The sequence below is a fragment of the Ranitomeya variabilis genome, chromosome 6 (assembly GCF_051348905.1).
Source record: "Ranitomeya variabilis isolate aRanVar5 chromosome 6, aRanVar5.hap1, whole genome shotgun sequence".
Taxonomy (NCBI): domain Eukaryota; kingdom Metazoa; phylum Chordata; class Amphibia; order Anura; family Dendrobatidae; genus Ranitomeya; species Ranitomeya variabilis.
The window spans coordinates 482,313,415-482,329,823 of record NC_135237.1 but is presented as its reverse complement, the minus strand read 5'-3'; the positions used below and the strand labels follow the sequence as shown (position 1 = coordinate 482,329,823).

Sequence of the window (16,409 nt, the reverse complement as noted above, 5' to 3'; positions counted from 1 at the left end):
AATCGCAGCATGCTGCAATTTTTTTCTCAGTCTGATTTCAGCTGAGAAAAAATTCGCAAATGAGATGTCACCTATTGAATATCATTGGTCTGAGTGCAATTCCGATTTTTTATCGGATTGCACTCATCTGTTTGGCTCGCAAGTGAGTATGAGCCCTTATGAAGAGTGTAAGCTCTTCTGGTTAGCAGGTTTCTCCCTGTGTATCTCTCTCCAATACCCAACTTGTTTTTGTTTTTCATGCTGAAAAACCCATCCACATATATTCAATGCCCTTGCTGATGGAAGGAGATTTGCACTCAAAATCTCACGATATATGGCCCCATTCATTCTTTCATGTACATGGATCAGTCGTTCTGGTCCCTTTGCTGAGAAATAACCCCAAAGCATGATGTTGCCACTCTCATGCTTCACAGTAGGTATGGTGTTCTTTAGATGAAACTCAGCATTTTTCCTCCTCCAAACATGACGAGTTTTGTTTCTACCAAACAGTTCTGCTTTGGTTTCATCGGACCATATGACACTCTCCCAATACTCTTCTGGATAATCTAAATGCTCTCTAGAAAACTTCAGATGGGCCCAGACATGTACTGACTTAAGCAGGGGGACACGTCTGGCTGACTGAATACTTTTTCTCCCCACTGTACATTCTAATGGCAGATGTTAGTGGACAGGAGCATTCAACATTTTCAATGTTTATTCCTATTTTTTGTCATGGAAGATAATGCACCGCCAGTGGAGACTAAAAGGGGATTTTGCTCCTCTCAGTAGTTATGCATGGTCTAATCATTTTATCAATGTTTAAAAACATTTTGAAGCTTATGTTGACCATAAAATGTCCAACTAATGCACAGATGTTGATTGTTGCTGTAGTTGCTGCATGTGGCTCAGTGGTGACCACAGCTGGGTCTTGGGTTCAAATCACACCAGGACAACATCTGCAAGGAGTTTTTGTGTTTGTTCCATGTTTTTGTGGATTTCTTCTGGTTTAGCACACACTCCAAAGACATACTGATAGGGAATGTAGATTGTGAGTCCCAATTGGGACAATGATGATGTGAGATGTGTATCAGCTCACCAAGGTGATATAATGAAGATAAATGTAATTGTGCTCACTCATGAATAATCTTTGTACTTGTTGTCAATAGATTTGCTTATTTATGGTTAATGTTGTTAACTGGTCACAAGATGTCACTGTTGTTTGAACATGGTTAAAAGACTGAGATATGTCTGTAAGATGTGAAAGGGAGGATTTTTATAACAGTGAATGACAGGAAGAGGAATTGCGCCATCTTAGGTAGAGTCTGCAGGAATGAGGACTGCATGAAGCTGTGCTGTAGAGGGATACAGTGACATCCCCTTGGGTCAGCACCTGACTGAGTAAAGAACAGCAGCAGATTGAAGCTGAACTAAACCGGTATCCGAACCTGTCCATAATTAAGGGAATACCTGCTGGAAAGGCTGTTAAAAAACAGATGGGGCCAGGGACCTTTGAAGTGAAAGGTGCTGCATCCTGTGGAAGCATTAAGGCACAAGCCTCCTTGGTATTGCTCACCAGCTGGGAAAACTCTGCATCCACCTGTGTTTTCTGATGGTGTCATTCAGAGCAGACCCAGAGGTAAGAAACGCAAAGGGAATCTATCACCCCAAAATTCGCCTATAAGCTAAGGTCACCGGCATCAGAGTCTTATCTACAGCATTCTGTAATGCTATAGATAAGACCCCGATGTCACCTGAAAGATAAGAAAAACAAGTTATATTATACTCACCCTGGGGCTGTCCCGTCCGATGAGAGTCACAGTCCGGGTCCAGCGCCTCCCATCTTCATACTATGACCTCTTCCTAGCTTCCTGCCTCGGCTCCTGCACAGGTATACTTTTTCTGCCCTGTTGAGGGCAGCGTAAAGTACTGCAATGCGCAGGTGCTGAGCCTCTCTGACCTTTTCCGGCACCTGCACACTGCAGTACTTTGCTCTGTCCTCAACAGGGCAGATAAAATACGTCTGCACAGGAGCCGCAGCAGGAAGCAAAGAAGAGGACATCATCGTATGAAGATAGGAGGCGCTGGACCCGGAACGTGACATCCATCGGAATGGACCGCATTGGGACCACCCCTGGGGGAGTATAATATAACCTTTTTTCTTATCTTTCAAGATATCTTACAGAATGCTGTAGATAAGCCCCTGATGCCGGTGGCCTTAGCTTATAGGCGAATTTTTGGGGTGACAGATTCCCTTTAAAGCCCACTGCGACATCGCAGTAAGTAAACGTGATTGCATCACAATATATTTTGGCGCCAAGAGACACAAGACCGGAACAAAATCTTTAGTTAGTTAGGTATATTGACTATGCCGAACACGTTTTCCTACTATAATCAACGGCCAGAAACCCTAGATTTGTCACTACGTTTTTGTGCTGTTCAGTAACTATGGACTCTTTGCTACACTTAGATGCAAACACAGCAAACAGTGAAATCCAGGAAGGACTTGTGTTTTTCTCCCTGTTCTGCTGGAAGAGGGGTCTCTCTGTGGGACAATATAAGGTATATCAGTGATTCGGCTCCAACAGACTTTGTCGACGACACCATCTCTGATGTGTATATATATATATATATATATATATATATATATATATATATATATATATATATATATATATATACACAGTGGGGCAAAAAAGTATTTAGTCATTCAGCAATAGTGCAAGTTCCACCACTTAAAAAGATGAGAGGCGTCTGCAATTTACATCATAGGTAGACCTCAACTATGGGAGACAAACTGAGAAAAAAAAATCCAGAAAATCACATTGTCTGTTTTTTTATCATTTTATTTGCATATTATGGTGGAAGATAAGTATTTGGTCAGAAACAAAATTTCATCTCAATACATTGTAATATATCCTTTTTTGGCAATGACAGAGGTCAAACGTTTTCTGTAAGTCTTCACAAGGTTGCCACACACTGTTGTTGGTATGTTGGCCCATTCCTCCATGCAGATCTCCTCTAGAGCAGTGATGTTTTTGGCTTTTCGCTTGGCAACACGGACTTTCAACTCCCTCCAAAGGTTTTCTATAGGGTTGAGATCTGGAGACTGGCTAGGCCACTCCAGGACCTTGAAATGCTTCTTACGAAGCCACTCCTTCGTTGCCCTGGCGGTGTGCTTTGGATCACTGTCATGTTGAAAGACCCAGCCACGTTTCATCTTCAATGCCCTTGCTGATGGAAGGAGGTTTGCACTCAAAATCTCACGATACATGGCCCCATTCATTCTTTCATGTACCCGGATCAGTCGTCCTGGCCCCTTTGCAGAGAAACAGCCCCAACGCATGATGTTTCCACCACCATGCTTTACAGTAGGTATGGTGTTTGATGGATGCAACTCAGTATTCTTTTTCCTCCAAACACGACAAGTTGTGTTTCTACCAAACAGTTCCAGTTTGGTTTCATCACACCATAGGACATTCTCCCAAAACTCCTCTGGATCACCCAAATGCTCTCTAGCAAACTTCAGACATGTACTGGCTTAAGCAGTGGGACACGTCTGGCACTGCAGGATCTGAGTCCATGGTGGCGTAGTGTGTTACTTATGGTAGGCCTTGTTACATTGGTCCCAGCTCTCTGCAGTTCATTCACTAGGTCTCCCCGCGTGGTTCTGGGATTTTTGCTCACCGTTCTTGTGATCATTCTGACCCCACGGGGTGGGATTTTGCGTGGAGCCCCAGATCGAGGGAGATTATCAGTGGTCTTGAATGTCTTCCATCTTCTAATTATTGCTCCCACTGTTGATTTCTTCACTCCAAGCTGGTTGGCTATTGCAGATTCAGTCTTCCCAGCCTGGTGCAGGGCTACAATTTTGTTTCTGGTGTCCTTTGACAGCTCTTTGGTCTTCACCATAGTGGAGTTTGGAGTCAGACTGTTTGAGGGTGTGCACAGGTGTCTTTTTATACTGATAACAAGTTTAAACAGGTGCCATTACTACAGGTAATGAGTGGAGGAAAGAGGAGACTCTTAAAGAAGAAGTTACAGGTCTGTGAGAGCCAGAAATCTTGATTGTTTGTTTCTGACCAAATACTTATTTTCCACCATAATATGCAAATAAAATGATAAAAAAACAGACAATGTGATTTTCTGGATTTTTATTTCTCAGTTTGTCTCCCATAGTTGAGGTCTAACTATGATGTAAATTACAGACGCCTCTCATCTTTTTAAGTGGTGGAACTTGCACTATTGCTGACTGACTAAATACTTTTTTGCCCCACTGTATATTAGATGGAGGCCCGATTCTAACGCATCGGGTATTCTAGAATATGTATGCGTAGTGTATAGCACAGCCCACATAGTATGTTGCACAGCCATGCAGTATATTGCGCAGCCCACGCAGTACATTGCGCAGCCCACACAGTACATTGCGCAGCCCACACAGTACATTGCGCAGCCCACACAGTACATTGCGCAGCCCACGCAGTACATTGCACAGCCCACGCAGTGCATTGCTCAGCCCACTCAGTACATTGCGCAGCCAACGCAGTACATTGCGCAGCCAACGCAGTACATTGCGCAGCCAACGCAGTACTTTGCGCAGCCCACGCAGTACATTGCGCAGCCTACATAGTATATTGCGCAGCCTACGTAGTATTTTGCGCAGCCCACGTTGTATATTGCGCAGCCCACGTAGTACATTGCACAGCCTACGTACTTTATTGTGCAGCCCACGTTGTATATTGTGCAGCCCACGTAGTACATTGTGCAGCCCACGTTGTAGCCTACGTAGTATATATCGCAGCCCATGTTGTATATTGTGCAGCCCACGTTGGATATTGCGCAGCCCACGCAGTACATTGTGCAGCCTACATAGTATATTGCGCAGCCTATGTAGTATATTGCACAGCCCACATTGTATATTGCGCAGCCCACGCAGTACATTGCACAGCCTACATAGTATATTGCGCAGCCCATGTTGTATATTGCCAGGCCCACAAAGTATATTGCGCAGCCTACATAGTATATTGCGCAGCCCACATAGTATATTGCGCAGCCCACTGTCATGAATCCCCAATGGCTAGGGATAGCACAGGATAAGCAAAGTAGAATAAATATCGGACGAGCTCTAGGGTGATGTAACCTGGGCTGACCGCTGCCCTACGCCTGACAAACGCAACTAGAGATAGCCAGGGAGCGTGCCTACGTTGGTTCTAGACGCCACGCACCAGCCTAAGAGCTAACTAGTACTGCAGAGAAAACAAAGACCTCACTTGCCTCCAGAGGAATTAACCCCAAAGATATAGTTGCCCCCCACATGTATTGACGGTGAAATGAGAGGAAGGCACATACATAGAGATGATGTATATAGCTTTAGCAAATAGAGGCCCGCTGAAAACTAGAAAGCAGAATGACACAAAAGGGGACTGAGCGGTCAGCAAAAAACCCTAATCAAAAAAACCATCCTGAGATTACAAGAACCCATGTGCCAACTCATGGCACATGGGGAGAACCTCAGTCCACTAGAGCAACCAGCTAACAAAGAGACATTCTAAGCAAGCTGGACAAAAAACCAAACAACTGAAAATCAGCACTTAGCTTATCCTGAAAGATCTGGGAGCAGGTAGGCAGGAACCAAACAGAGCACATCTGAACACATTGATAGCCGGCAAGGGAAATGACAGAGAGGCCAGGTAAAATAGGAAACACCCAGCCTCTGATGGACAGATGGAAACCAAAGGCCGCAACCCACCAAAGTCACCCAGTACCAGCAGTAACCACCAGAGGGAGCCCGCAAACAGAATCCACAACAGCCCACATTGTATATTGTGTGGCCCACGCAGTACATTGCGCAGCCTACGTAGTATATTGCGCAGCGTATGTAGTATATTGCGCAGCCCACGTAGTATGTTGCGCAGCCCATGTAGTATGTTGCCCAGCTCACGTAGTATATTGCGCAGCCCACGTTGTACATTGTGCAGCTCACGTTGTACTTTGTGCAGCCCATGTAGTATATTGCGCAGCCCACGTTGTATATTGCGCAGCCCACGCAGTACATTGCGCAGCCCACACAGTACATTGCACAGCCCCGCAGTACATTGCGCAGCCCACGTAGTATATTACGCAGCCCACGTTGTATATTGCGCAGCCCAGGTAGTATATTGCGCAGCCCACATAGTATATTGCGCAGCCCATGTAGTATATTGCACAGCCCACGTTGTATATTGCGCAGCCCACGTAGTATATTGCGCAGTCCACGTAGTATATTGCGCAGCCCACGTAGTATATTGCGCAGCCCATGTAGTATGTTGCCCAGCTCACGTAGTATATTGCGCAGCCCATGTAGTATATTGTGCAGCCCACATTGTATATTGTGCAGCCCACGTTGTATATTGCACAGCCCACGTAGTATATTGCGCAGCCCACGTAGTATATTGCGCAGCCCACGTTGTATATTGCGCAGCCCACGTAGTATATTGCGCAGCCCACGTAGTATATTGCGCAGCCCATGTAGTATATTGCGCAGCCCACATTGTATATTGCGCAGCCCTCGTAGTATATTGCGCAGCCCATGTTGTATATTGCGCAGCCCACGTATATAGCAAAGTGGGCATGATATCCCTGTTAAAAAAAAAAGAATTAAAATAAAAAATAGTTATATACTAACCTTCCGTTGGCGCCTGGATCCAGGAAGCGGTTACTGACGCTTAGGATCCAGCGAAGCTCCGCCGAGCCGCTCGCGCCGGCCGCCATCTTCCATTCCCAGGATGCATTGTGAAATTACCCAGAAGACTTAGCGGTCTCGCGAGACGGCCGGCGCGAGCGGCTTGGTGGACTACAGAGGGTGAGTATAGCAGGTTTTATGTTTTTTAATTATTTTTAACATTACATTTTTTTACTATTGATGCCGCATAGGCTGCCTCAATAGTAAAAAATTGGGGACACACAGCGGTTAACGGAGTGCGTTACCCGCGGCATAACGCGGTCCGTTACCGCCAGTATTAACCCTGTGTGAGCGGTGACCGGAGGGGAGTATGCAGGCGCCGGGCACTGAGTGCGGGGAGTAAGGAGCGGCCATTTTCTTCCGGACTGTGCGCGTCGCTGATTGGTCGTGGCAATGGTTGTGGGCGTTTTGCCGCGACCAATCAGCGACTTGGATTCCATGACAGACAGAGGCCGCGACCAATGAATATCCGTGACAGACAGAAAGACAGACAGAAGGACAGACAGACGGAAGTGACCCTTAGACAATTATATATATAGATATTTTACTCTAATTTCTTGAGTTTACACAGGGATAGGAGGGGAATATTTGGTTGGGAAATAGGAATAGAAATATATATATCAATTGTTAAGATTGTGAACCACTGTGCTAGACCGCAGGCGACCCCGTGCTTTGCACTCACTTAATTAAACCAGTTTTCTCTCAGGGTGTAATAAGGTAAGAGCGGCCGGTTCAGATGGGCATGCCAACAGGTAAATCCCATAGAGAAAATAGCAGAAACAGTTCTCTTGGGTGCCGAGCTGTCCAGCACAGTGGGTATAGCCTTCTGGCAAAATGTTTGCTTAATGTCTTTTCTTTGTACGTTTGTCAAAAGTGAGCAGTAATATCTTTGTTCCAAAGTAAAATAGTTACTGACAGTGGACTGTGTGGAAATTAGCTCTTTTCTCATCTGTGACTCTGCTGTATCTTGAACAACACCCTCGGTGCGTGATTTACAATGATAATGTCTGTGAAGCATTGTGGAATATGATGATGCTACAAAAGCAAAGCATAATAATAATAAAATACTCACAAATATTGTATCTTATCATGTGACATTGCCAAACTGATGGCATAGAAGTATTCACGTCCTTGGCTACTTTTAGGCATTTTTGTTACGGCTTTGGTGCTGTTCCCTTAAATTGTTTTTTCAATATAGAATAGGCACTAACCTAAAATATCTACAATTTATTTTAACCTTTTCAACATGTGTTTGGACTTTTCTGTTTCAGTAGTAAATAAAGGGTTGTCTTTTATAGACAACCCTTCTTTAAATTAAAGCTGACATGGCAATTACTTGATTTCCAAAGGTGCGTCAAGTGAGATTCTCAACTTTAAAAAAAAAATAGCACTTGAAGATATACAGAATGTGTTCTATGTGTGATTGTGTAGTCATCCAGTGGCTGTGATGTAAGTCATGGGTTGTAGTAGTGTATTGCAATATTGAATTGAAGGTTTTGGGGAAAAATAGGAGTCCTAAATCAAGAAAGTCATAACTGTCCAAGAAAGTAATGGCCAGAGATGCTCTTTGCAGCTTGTAGTGGAGGGCACTGAGCAGGGACCCCTGTGGCTGTGATGTCCATTTAAACAAAAATGGACTACTTTATTATGAGAAGTTTAAAAACATTGTAAGGGTATGTGCACATGTTGAGCACTGCAAATACTCAAAGGAAAATTACCGATTAGCTGACATAAGGACTCCCTAGCATTTTTGCCAAAATTATTTGCCCAAAAAAAGGCAGCGAAAACACACTGTGTGCACACAGCCTAAGAATTACTGTTGTAGTCCCTTCTATCAAAATAACCAAAGAGCACCAGTTACTTTTTTGAAGCCAGCAGCGAAAGGTAAAACATCAAGACCATCTTTAGAGCCGAAGCTTGAAACAGAGAGCTATAACAGAGGAGGGTTAAATAAAGATACAAGAAAGCCTCCATTAAACTGTTGATGTCTGTTAAACATAGTACAGAGACACTAAAATGATATTTCTGCTAAATTATATGACTTTATTGGAGTGACATTAATTCCTGTATGCTGAGTGTGACTTTTGAAGTGTGACACGATATAACAGTATTGTGACTTTCCATTATCTTATGGAGAGATCCTTAGTTTTCAATAATATTTTGCATTCTTTTCAACTTGTACTTTCTACATTGTTGACAGCCGTGTTAATGATGTGAAAATAAGAACTGCCAAATAATGTAGCACATCCAAGTAACACTTCAAGCATTAATATTGTGATCTCCTTGTGTAAGCAGCTATCTTGCAAAATGCAATTGGTGTGAGTCAAGGTGGTGATGGCTCAGCATGAAATAATCTCCAATTAATGTCCCCAGACTACTGTGAAAGAATATGCTCTTTTCGTAGTTGGTAAAATAATAATTCACATAGTCTGCTATACATTGAATTGGAAATAAACCCTTTTTTTTAGTCACTCGTTTATTGACACTGTCAATTTGACCTTAATAACTAATTTTTACATTTCCATATTTTGGCAGACATAACTTTTTTATTTCTTTACATGAATATAGCTAAATAAAGCTCACATTAACTCAATAAAGCTCAGTTGATTGGCTGCCACATTCTAGCAGCATTATTTTATTTCTCTGAAACCAGTTGAGAGTTTCCTTGGTTATGTGATTAGGATCATTGCTTACCTGAAATGTCCTCCCTCGTTTCATCTTCATCATCCTAATGGATAGCAGAAATTTTGTTTTTCAAGAATGTTTTAGTACATTTGTCCATTTATCATTCCTTTAATTATATGAAGTTTGCCAGTGCTGTATGCAGAAAAACAGCCCCACACCATGATGTTCTCACCTCCAAAATTCACTGTTGGCGTGTTTTTTTGTGGTGATATGCAGTGCCCTTTGGCCTCCAAACATGGTGTGTATTATGGCTCCCAAAGAGATCAATTTTGGTCTCATCTGACTAGACTATATTCTCTTGGTATTTCACAGGCTTGCTAAATGTTGTTCAGCTAAACTTAAAACACACTTTAACATTCTTTTTGTTCAGTAATGCAGACTTGGTTTACTTCACTTTGTCAGGTGGGTCCTATTTAAGTGATTTCTTGATTGAAAACAGATGTGGCAATAATCAGGTAAGGGTGTGGCTAGGGAATTTTAACTCGGCTTCCCAAAGATGTGATAAGCCACGGTTAATTTATGTTTTAAAGGGAGGCAATTGTTTGGTGACCTGAATAATGTAAGTGTGACAAACATGCAAAAGAATGGGAAATCAGGAATAGAACTGGGCGAACCTGAATACTAAAGTTCAGGGTCCGTACCAAAAACCTACTGTTTGGGCATGGACCCTGAACACGGTCTTCACCATGAAGTCTGAGTTACTGTTCAGGTTCGGCATCCCAAACACCGGGTTTTTCTCACGCTGTCAACTGCATGAAAGCATGAAAAACATCGGCAGCTCTGATTGGCGGTAAGATCATTACCGCTGATCAGAGTGCTGTGGCTCCCTTGCTGAGAAATGACAACGGGAGCCCACAGCTGAGACCTGAGATAGAAAAATTAACTTCCAGTCACAGAGGTGTCATCTGATGGGAGTACTACTCCCATCAGACTATGCCTGCTACCACTAAGAACAGCAAGAGCATGCGACAGTTGATGGAAGTTTTCATCAGTAGGCACCTGTGCTATAAATAAATAAATAAAAAATGACATGGGATCCCCTGTGTTTTTGATAACCTAGCAGGCAATACTGACAGCTGCGGGCTGCAACTCTCAGCTGTCAGCTTTAACAAATGTGGTTATCAAGAATAGAGGGGTCCCCACACTGTTTTTTTAAATTATTTAAACAAATAATTAAAAAAAGGTGTGGCGTCCCCCCTTTTGACAACCAGCCAAGCTAAAGCAGACAACTGGGGGCTGGTATTCTCAGGCTGGTCCCCCAGCCTAAAAAAAACAGCCCGCAGTGGCCTCAAAAAAGGCGCATCTATTAGATGCGCCAATTACGGTGCTTTGCCTGGCTCCTACCACTTGTCCTGTGGCAGTGGTAAGTGGGGTTCATATTTGTAGGTTTGATGTCACTTTTCTATTATCTGGTGACATCAAGTTCATGGCTTAGTAATGGAGAGGCATCTGTAAGACACCTATCTATTACTAATCTTATAGTTATATTGTAAATATCTGGTTCTCTACCTGTCTTTCTGACAGCTCCTTCAGTGATCTGTTCACTCGTTCACCCTTCATCTCCTCTCCTTCTTACTGTTGGGGTACCTCAGGGCTCAGTCCTTGGCCCCCTTCTCTTCTCCCTCTACATGGCCCCAATTGGAGAGACCATCAGCAGATTTGGATTTCAGTACCATCTAAATGCTGATGACACACAACTATACACGTCATCCCCTGACCTTACCCCCTCTTTACTACAGAATGCCAGTGACTGTCTGTCCGCAGTCTCCAATACATGTCCACTCTCTATCTGAAACTCAACCTCTCCAAAACTGAACTTCTTCTACTCCCACCGTCTACTAACCTCCCTAAATCTGACTTACCTCTCCATGGGTGGAGCTACAATAACGCCCTGGCAGCAGGTGCGCTGTCTGAGTGTTATATTTGACACCAATCTCTCCTTCACCTCCCATATATAATCTCTTGCCCACTCTTGCAGCTTACACCTAAAGAACATCTCTAGAATCTGCCCTTTTCTCACCATGGAAACAACAAACACCCTCACTGTCGCCCTGATCCACTCCCGCCTGGATACTGTAACGGTCTATTAATTGGCCTCCCCCTTACTCGACTTTTTCCTCTTCAGTCCATCCTTAATGCAGCAACCGGGGTAATCCACCTGGCTTGTCGCTGCTCGGACGCGTCTGCTCTTTGCCAGTCGTTACACTGGCTGCCCATTCATTATAGGATTCAAAGTATTTGTTCTCACACACAAAGGTCTTCAAAGTGCAGTACCCCCTTACATCTCCAACCTTATTTCTGTCTATCAGCTTAGCCGACCGCTGCGCTCTGTAAACGACTTTCGACTAACCTCTGCACTAATCAATACCTCCCACTCCCGACTCCAAGACTTCTCCCACCTTGCGCCAATCCTCTGGAATGCTCTACCCCAAGAACCTAGGACCAGCCACAATTTGCACAGTTTTACGTGCTCCCTCAAAACACATTTGTTCAGAGCGGCCTATCATGTTCCCTAATCAAAGTCATTTTATGTGTAAGTGTGTGTGTGTGTAGCCCATTCACTATCTCCATCTATCCCCCACCCCCTGAAGATGGCTGGACCTTTACTGTAAATACATCATTGTAAATACACACCTGTACTTTGTATCTCCCCCACCTCATTGTAGATTGTAAGCTCTCACAAGCAGGGTTGTTTTATTTTGGTTTAATCATTATATTATTGTTAACGTTGTTACTTATGACTGTTGTGTTTGAAACTGTTTAACTGTAAAGCGCTGCGGAATATGTTGGCGCTATATAAATAAAGATTATTATTATTATTATTATTAAATAAACACACAGCCAGCATAAAGTCCTTTATTTGAAATAAAAAAGTCACAATTTTACTTTTTTATTTAGAAACTAGATGTTTCCAGCCAGCTAACGCTCGGCACACTCATTGCTATCTAATTAATGCTGCTGGTGATTAAACTAAAGTAAATAATGACAACATTCAATAGCGCTTACGCAGGTGGTAAATTAACTTAAAATTAAGTTAATAACAATAGTGTGGTGATGTGGGGGGTGGGATTATGTGTGGTAATGTGGTGGGGGGGCGGGATTATGTGTGGTGATGTGTTGGGGGCGGGATTATGTGTGGTGATGAAGTGGGGGCGGGATTATGTGTGGGGGTGGGGGCGGGTTTATGTGTGGTGATGGGGTGGGGGGGCTAATTTTATGTGTGGTGATGTGGGGGGCGAGGTTATGTATGGTAATGTGGTGGGGGGCGGGATTATGTGTGGTAATGGGGTGGGGGGGATTAGGTGTGGTGATGTGGTGGGGGGCGGGATTATGTGTGGTAATGGGGTGGGGGGGTGAGATTATGTGCAGTGATGTGTTGGGGGCGGGAATATGTGTGGTGATGTGGTGGGCGGCGGGATTATGTGTGCCAATGTGGTGGGGGGCAGGATTATGTGTGTTAATGTGGTGGGGGGCGGGATTATGTGTAGTAATGTGGTGGGGGGCGGGATTATGTGTGGTGATGTAATGGGGGGTGGGATTATGTGTGGTGATGTGTTCGGGGGCGGGATTATGTGTGTTGATGGGGTAAGGGGGCGGGATTATGTGTGGTGATGGGGTGGGGGGCGGTATTATGTGTGGTGATATGGTGGGGGGTCGGATTATGGGGTAATGTGGTGGGGGGTGGGATTATCTGTGGTAATGTGGTGGGGGGCGGGATTATGTTTGGTGATGTGGTGGGGGGGTGGGGTTATCTGTGGTAATGTGGTGGGGGGCTGGATTATGTGTGGTAATGTGGTGGGGGGCTGGATTATGTGTGGTAATGTGGTGGGGGGCGGGATTATCTGTAGTAATGTGGTGGGGGCGGGATTATGTGTGGTAATGTGGTGGGGGGGCGGGATTATGTGTGGTAATGTGGTGGGGGTGGGATTATCTGTGGTAATGTGGTGGAGGGCGGGATTATGTGTAGTAATGTGGTGGGGTGGCGGGATTATATGTGGTGATGTGGTGCTGGGGGCGGGATTATTAGTGGTAATGTGGTGGGGGGCGGGATTATCTGTAGTAATGTGGTGTGGGGCGGGATTATCTGTGGTAATGTGATGGGGGCAGGATTATGTGTAGTAATGTGATGGGGTGGTGAGATTATGTGTGGTGGTGGGGGGCGGGATTATGTGTGGTGATGTGGTGGGGGATGGGATTATCTGTAGTAATGTGGTTGGGGCGGGATTATGTGTGGTAATGTGGTGGGGGCGGGATTAGGTGTGGTAATGTGGTGGGGGGATTATCTGTGGTAATATGGTGGGGGGCGGGATTATGTGTAGTAATGTGTTGGGGTGGCGGGATTATGTGTGGTGATGTGGTGGGGGGTGGGATTATGTGTGGTGGGGGGGCGGGATTTTGTGTGGTAATGGGGTGGGGGGGCGGGATTGTGTGGTGATGTGTTGGGGGGCGGGATTATGTGTGGTGATGTGTTGAAGGGGCGGGATTATGTGTGGTGATGTGGTGGGGGGCAGGATTATGTGTGGTGATGTGGTGTGGATTGTGTGTGGCAATGTGGTGGGGTTGGATTGTGTGTGGTAATGGGGTGGGGGCAGGATTATGTGTGGTGATGAGGTGGGGGGCGGAGCTACTGTGCAGGGGGCGGGATTAGCGAGTAATCACGATGCCTCTTATATATATAGATAACAAACACAGTTATACTCACCTAATGCCCATTCCATTGACGCCATGGTGTCTTGTAAAATAACAAAAATAAAAAACAACCATATCCCTCACCTGTCCAAAGTTATGTCCCACACTGTAATCCATGTCTGGGATAAATAGTTTTCAACTTGGGCGTTGCCAAGATGTGACCGTCCTGGCTGAAAACCACTGAAGAATGAGAAGCTGTGAGCTCAGCCTCTGTGACTAGCAGTGATGTCATCAAGGTTGCCGCAGGACACTGAGGCTGCATTCCCAGCAGGGACCCTGAACTGCGGAATATCAATTTGGCAACATTTAAGGATCAAGTGCATCTGCTCCACAGATGAAGCCTTTAACCAACAAGCAAAGGATCTTTATCGTCGCTTCGAGGGAAAGTGGATATAACCAAAAGCAAATCCGATATGGTTACAAACAGGCAATTAACACCCCTCTTCATGATCTACTGTACGGCATTAAGACTAATCCTATAAGTGCTTCTGATTCACAAGCCAGACTGATTACACCGTTCAACAACCAATGGCATGCAATGACATTATTTTGAAGCATTGGAGTGTCCTCAAGACTAATGCCATACTCAAATGTATTCTCCCACCTAGACCTCTAATCACGGCCAATGGAACCAGCAACCTCTGGGACCTACTGGTAAGAAGCCATTATTCACCTGATCACAAGCAGGCCAAATCTACTAAAGAACCTATCCTTGGATTTTTTTCTGTGCACCTTCTTTAAAGCCTGCACAAATTTGGTAAAAAGCAAAGAGTTCAGTAACTCTGATGGAACTAGTTAAAGAAGTGGTTAATTTCCATTTACTGAATAAAATAGCAGAACAAGTATTATGCAATACTGGTCTATGTTCCAGTTATCATCTGTCTACATGCCGATATTTTTATGTCCTGATGGTTTTTCTTACAAAATCCTACATCAATTAACTTGTGCATCCAAGGTTGTTATGTATTATGCCCAATGCCCACATAACAAGATTTATATCCGGATGACGAATTGAGAACTTAACATCAGGACTAGAGAACATGATAAAGAAACTGAAAAAGCCAAAACTGCCCAAGCTGATGAACCACTGAAAACCCTGCCAAAGCATTTCAGAAGTTATCACAACTCTGACCTAAGTAAGCTCCTCATAAAGGCAACTGACCAAGTTAATTTGGGTCCATGAGATGGAGATCTTTTTGAGGCTCTTGCCCAGATCGAGAGCAGATGGATATACCGACTCATCACGGTTGCTCCAGCGGGTGCGAATGAAAGCTTCGACTTTGGTTCTTTTCTTTAATTTGGGCATCCTTCTTCACATTTTTTAACTTTGGGGTGAGATTGGGCATGATTTTATTTTATTATTTCAACTTTATTTTCCATCTTAGTATTTACTTTTAAGCCATATTCATGGACCCACTTGTCTATATTGTTGACACTAATGTTTGGAGATGACATCAATTTATCTCTATTATATTGCAAAATTTCAATGTAGTAATGCCTTTCTCTATTTGTAAATTGTTCTATTGTGGTCCTCTCTATGTTGGATGATGTTTGATATCCTGTGTGTTACCAACTTGTAAATCTCCCTAGCGATGTGTTCCACCTCTGTGCCCACACTTTCCCATGAGACTAATGGACTTCAATATGATTTTGGGCTTAACTTATATGACTGTGACCATTCCCTGTATCCCTCTGCTCTCTTTCCCTTCACATGCAGGCATTAACTACTATTGGACTATTCTGTTATGGACATTATTGGTGTATATTTTTTTCATTTTCTGTCATTTTTATGTTTTCATCCCTTATATATAATTTTGTGTATTTTGATTGGTCCTTATCGTATTTTTATTTATTATTATTTCCCCCACTTTGAGTGTCTATGCGAAAGTCTGTCCGGTTCAGAATAAGATAGGATATCATATTTTGTTGGGATCTATTTAGGCCCTCTAGTCAACATTTAGAGCACAGACAAATTTCATCTTTACAAATACATTAATTTTGACACACAATTTCCTTACACTCTAGCATTAATATACCACTTTTAAACTCATTAGGTTAGTTTTTTCCCGATTGCATGACAGTAGTTTCCTGGACTTTTTTCCACTTGGACTGTTTTCATTCCAGTCTTGAGCACTTGTCACACACTCTAGCACTTCCCACTATCATTTACACCACCTCATGTCGGTACTCATAGATACATTCACTTTGTTCTAGTTTATTCGTTCACTCCTTTCTTCAAAAACATTTTTTTCTTAAAAAAATATATTTTTTCTCTTATTTTAACTTTAACATATCAATTTTTTCATTTGTAATGGGTAATTTCCCCTCTCTTAATAAA

At 43.7% G+C, this 16,409-nt stretch overlaps 1 protein-coding gene across 1 annotated transcript in view; it reads right to left on the bottom strand.

Annotated features, from left to right (window-relative positions):
• The window catches only part of HNF4G (hepatocyte nuclear factor 4 gamma), a 168,151-nt gene that overhangs the window by 119,565 nt on the left and 32,177 nt on the right, over positions 1 to 16,409 (bottom strand). The gene's annotated exons all lie outside the window — the stretch shown is intronic.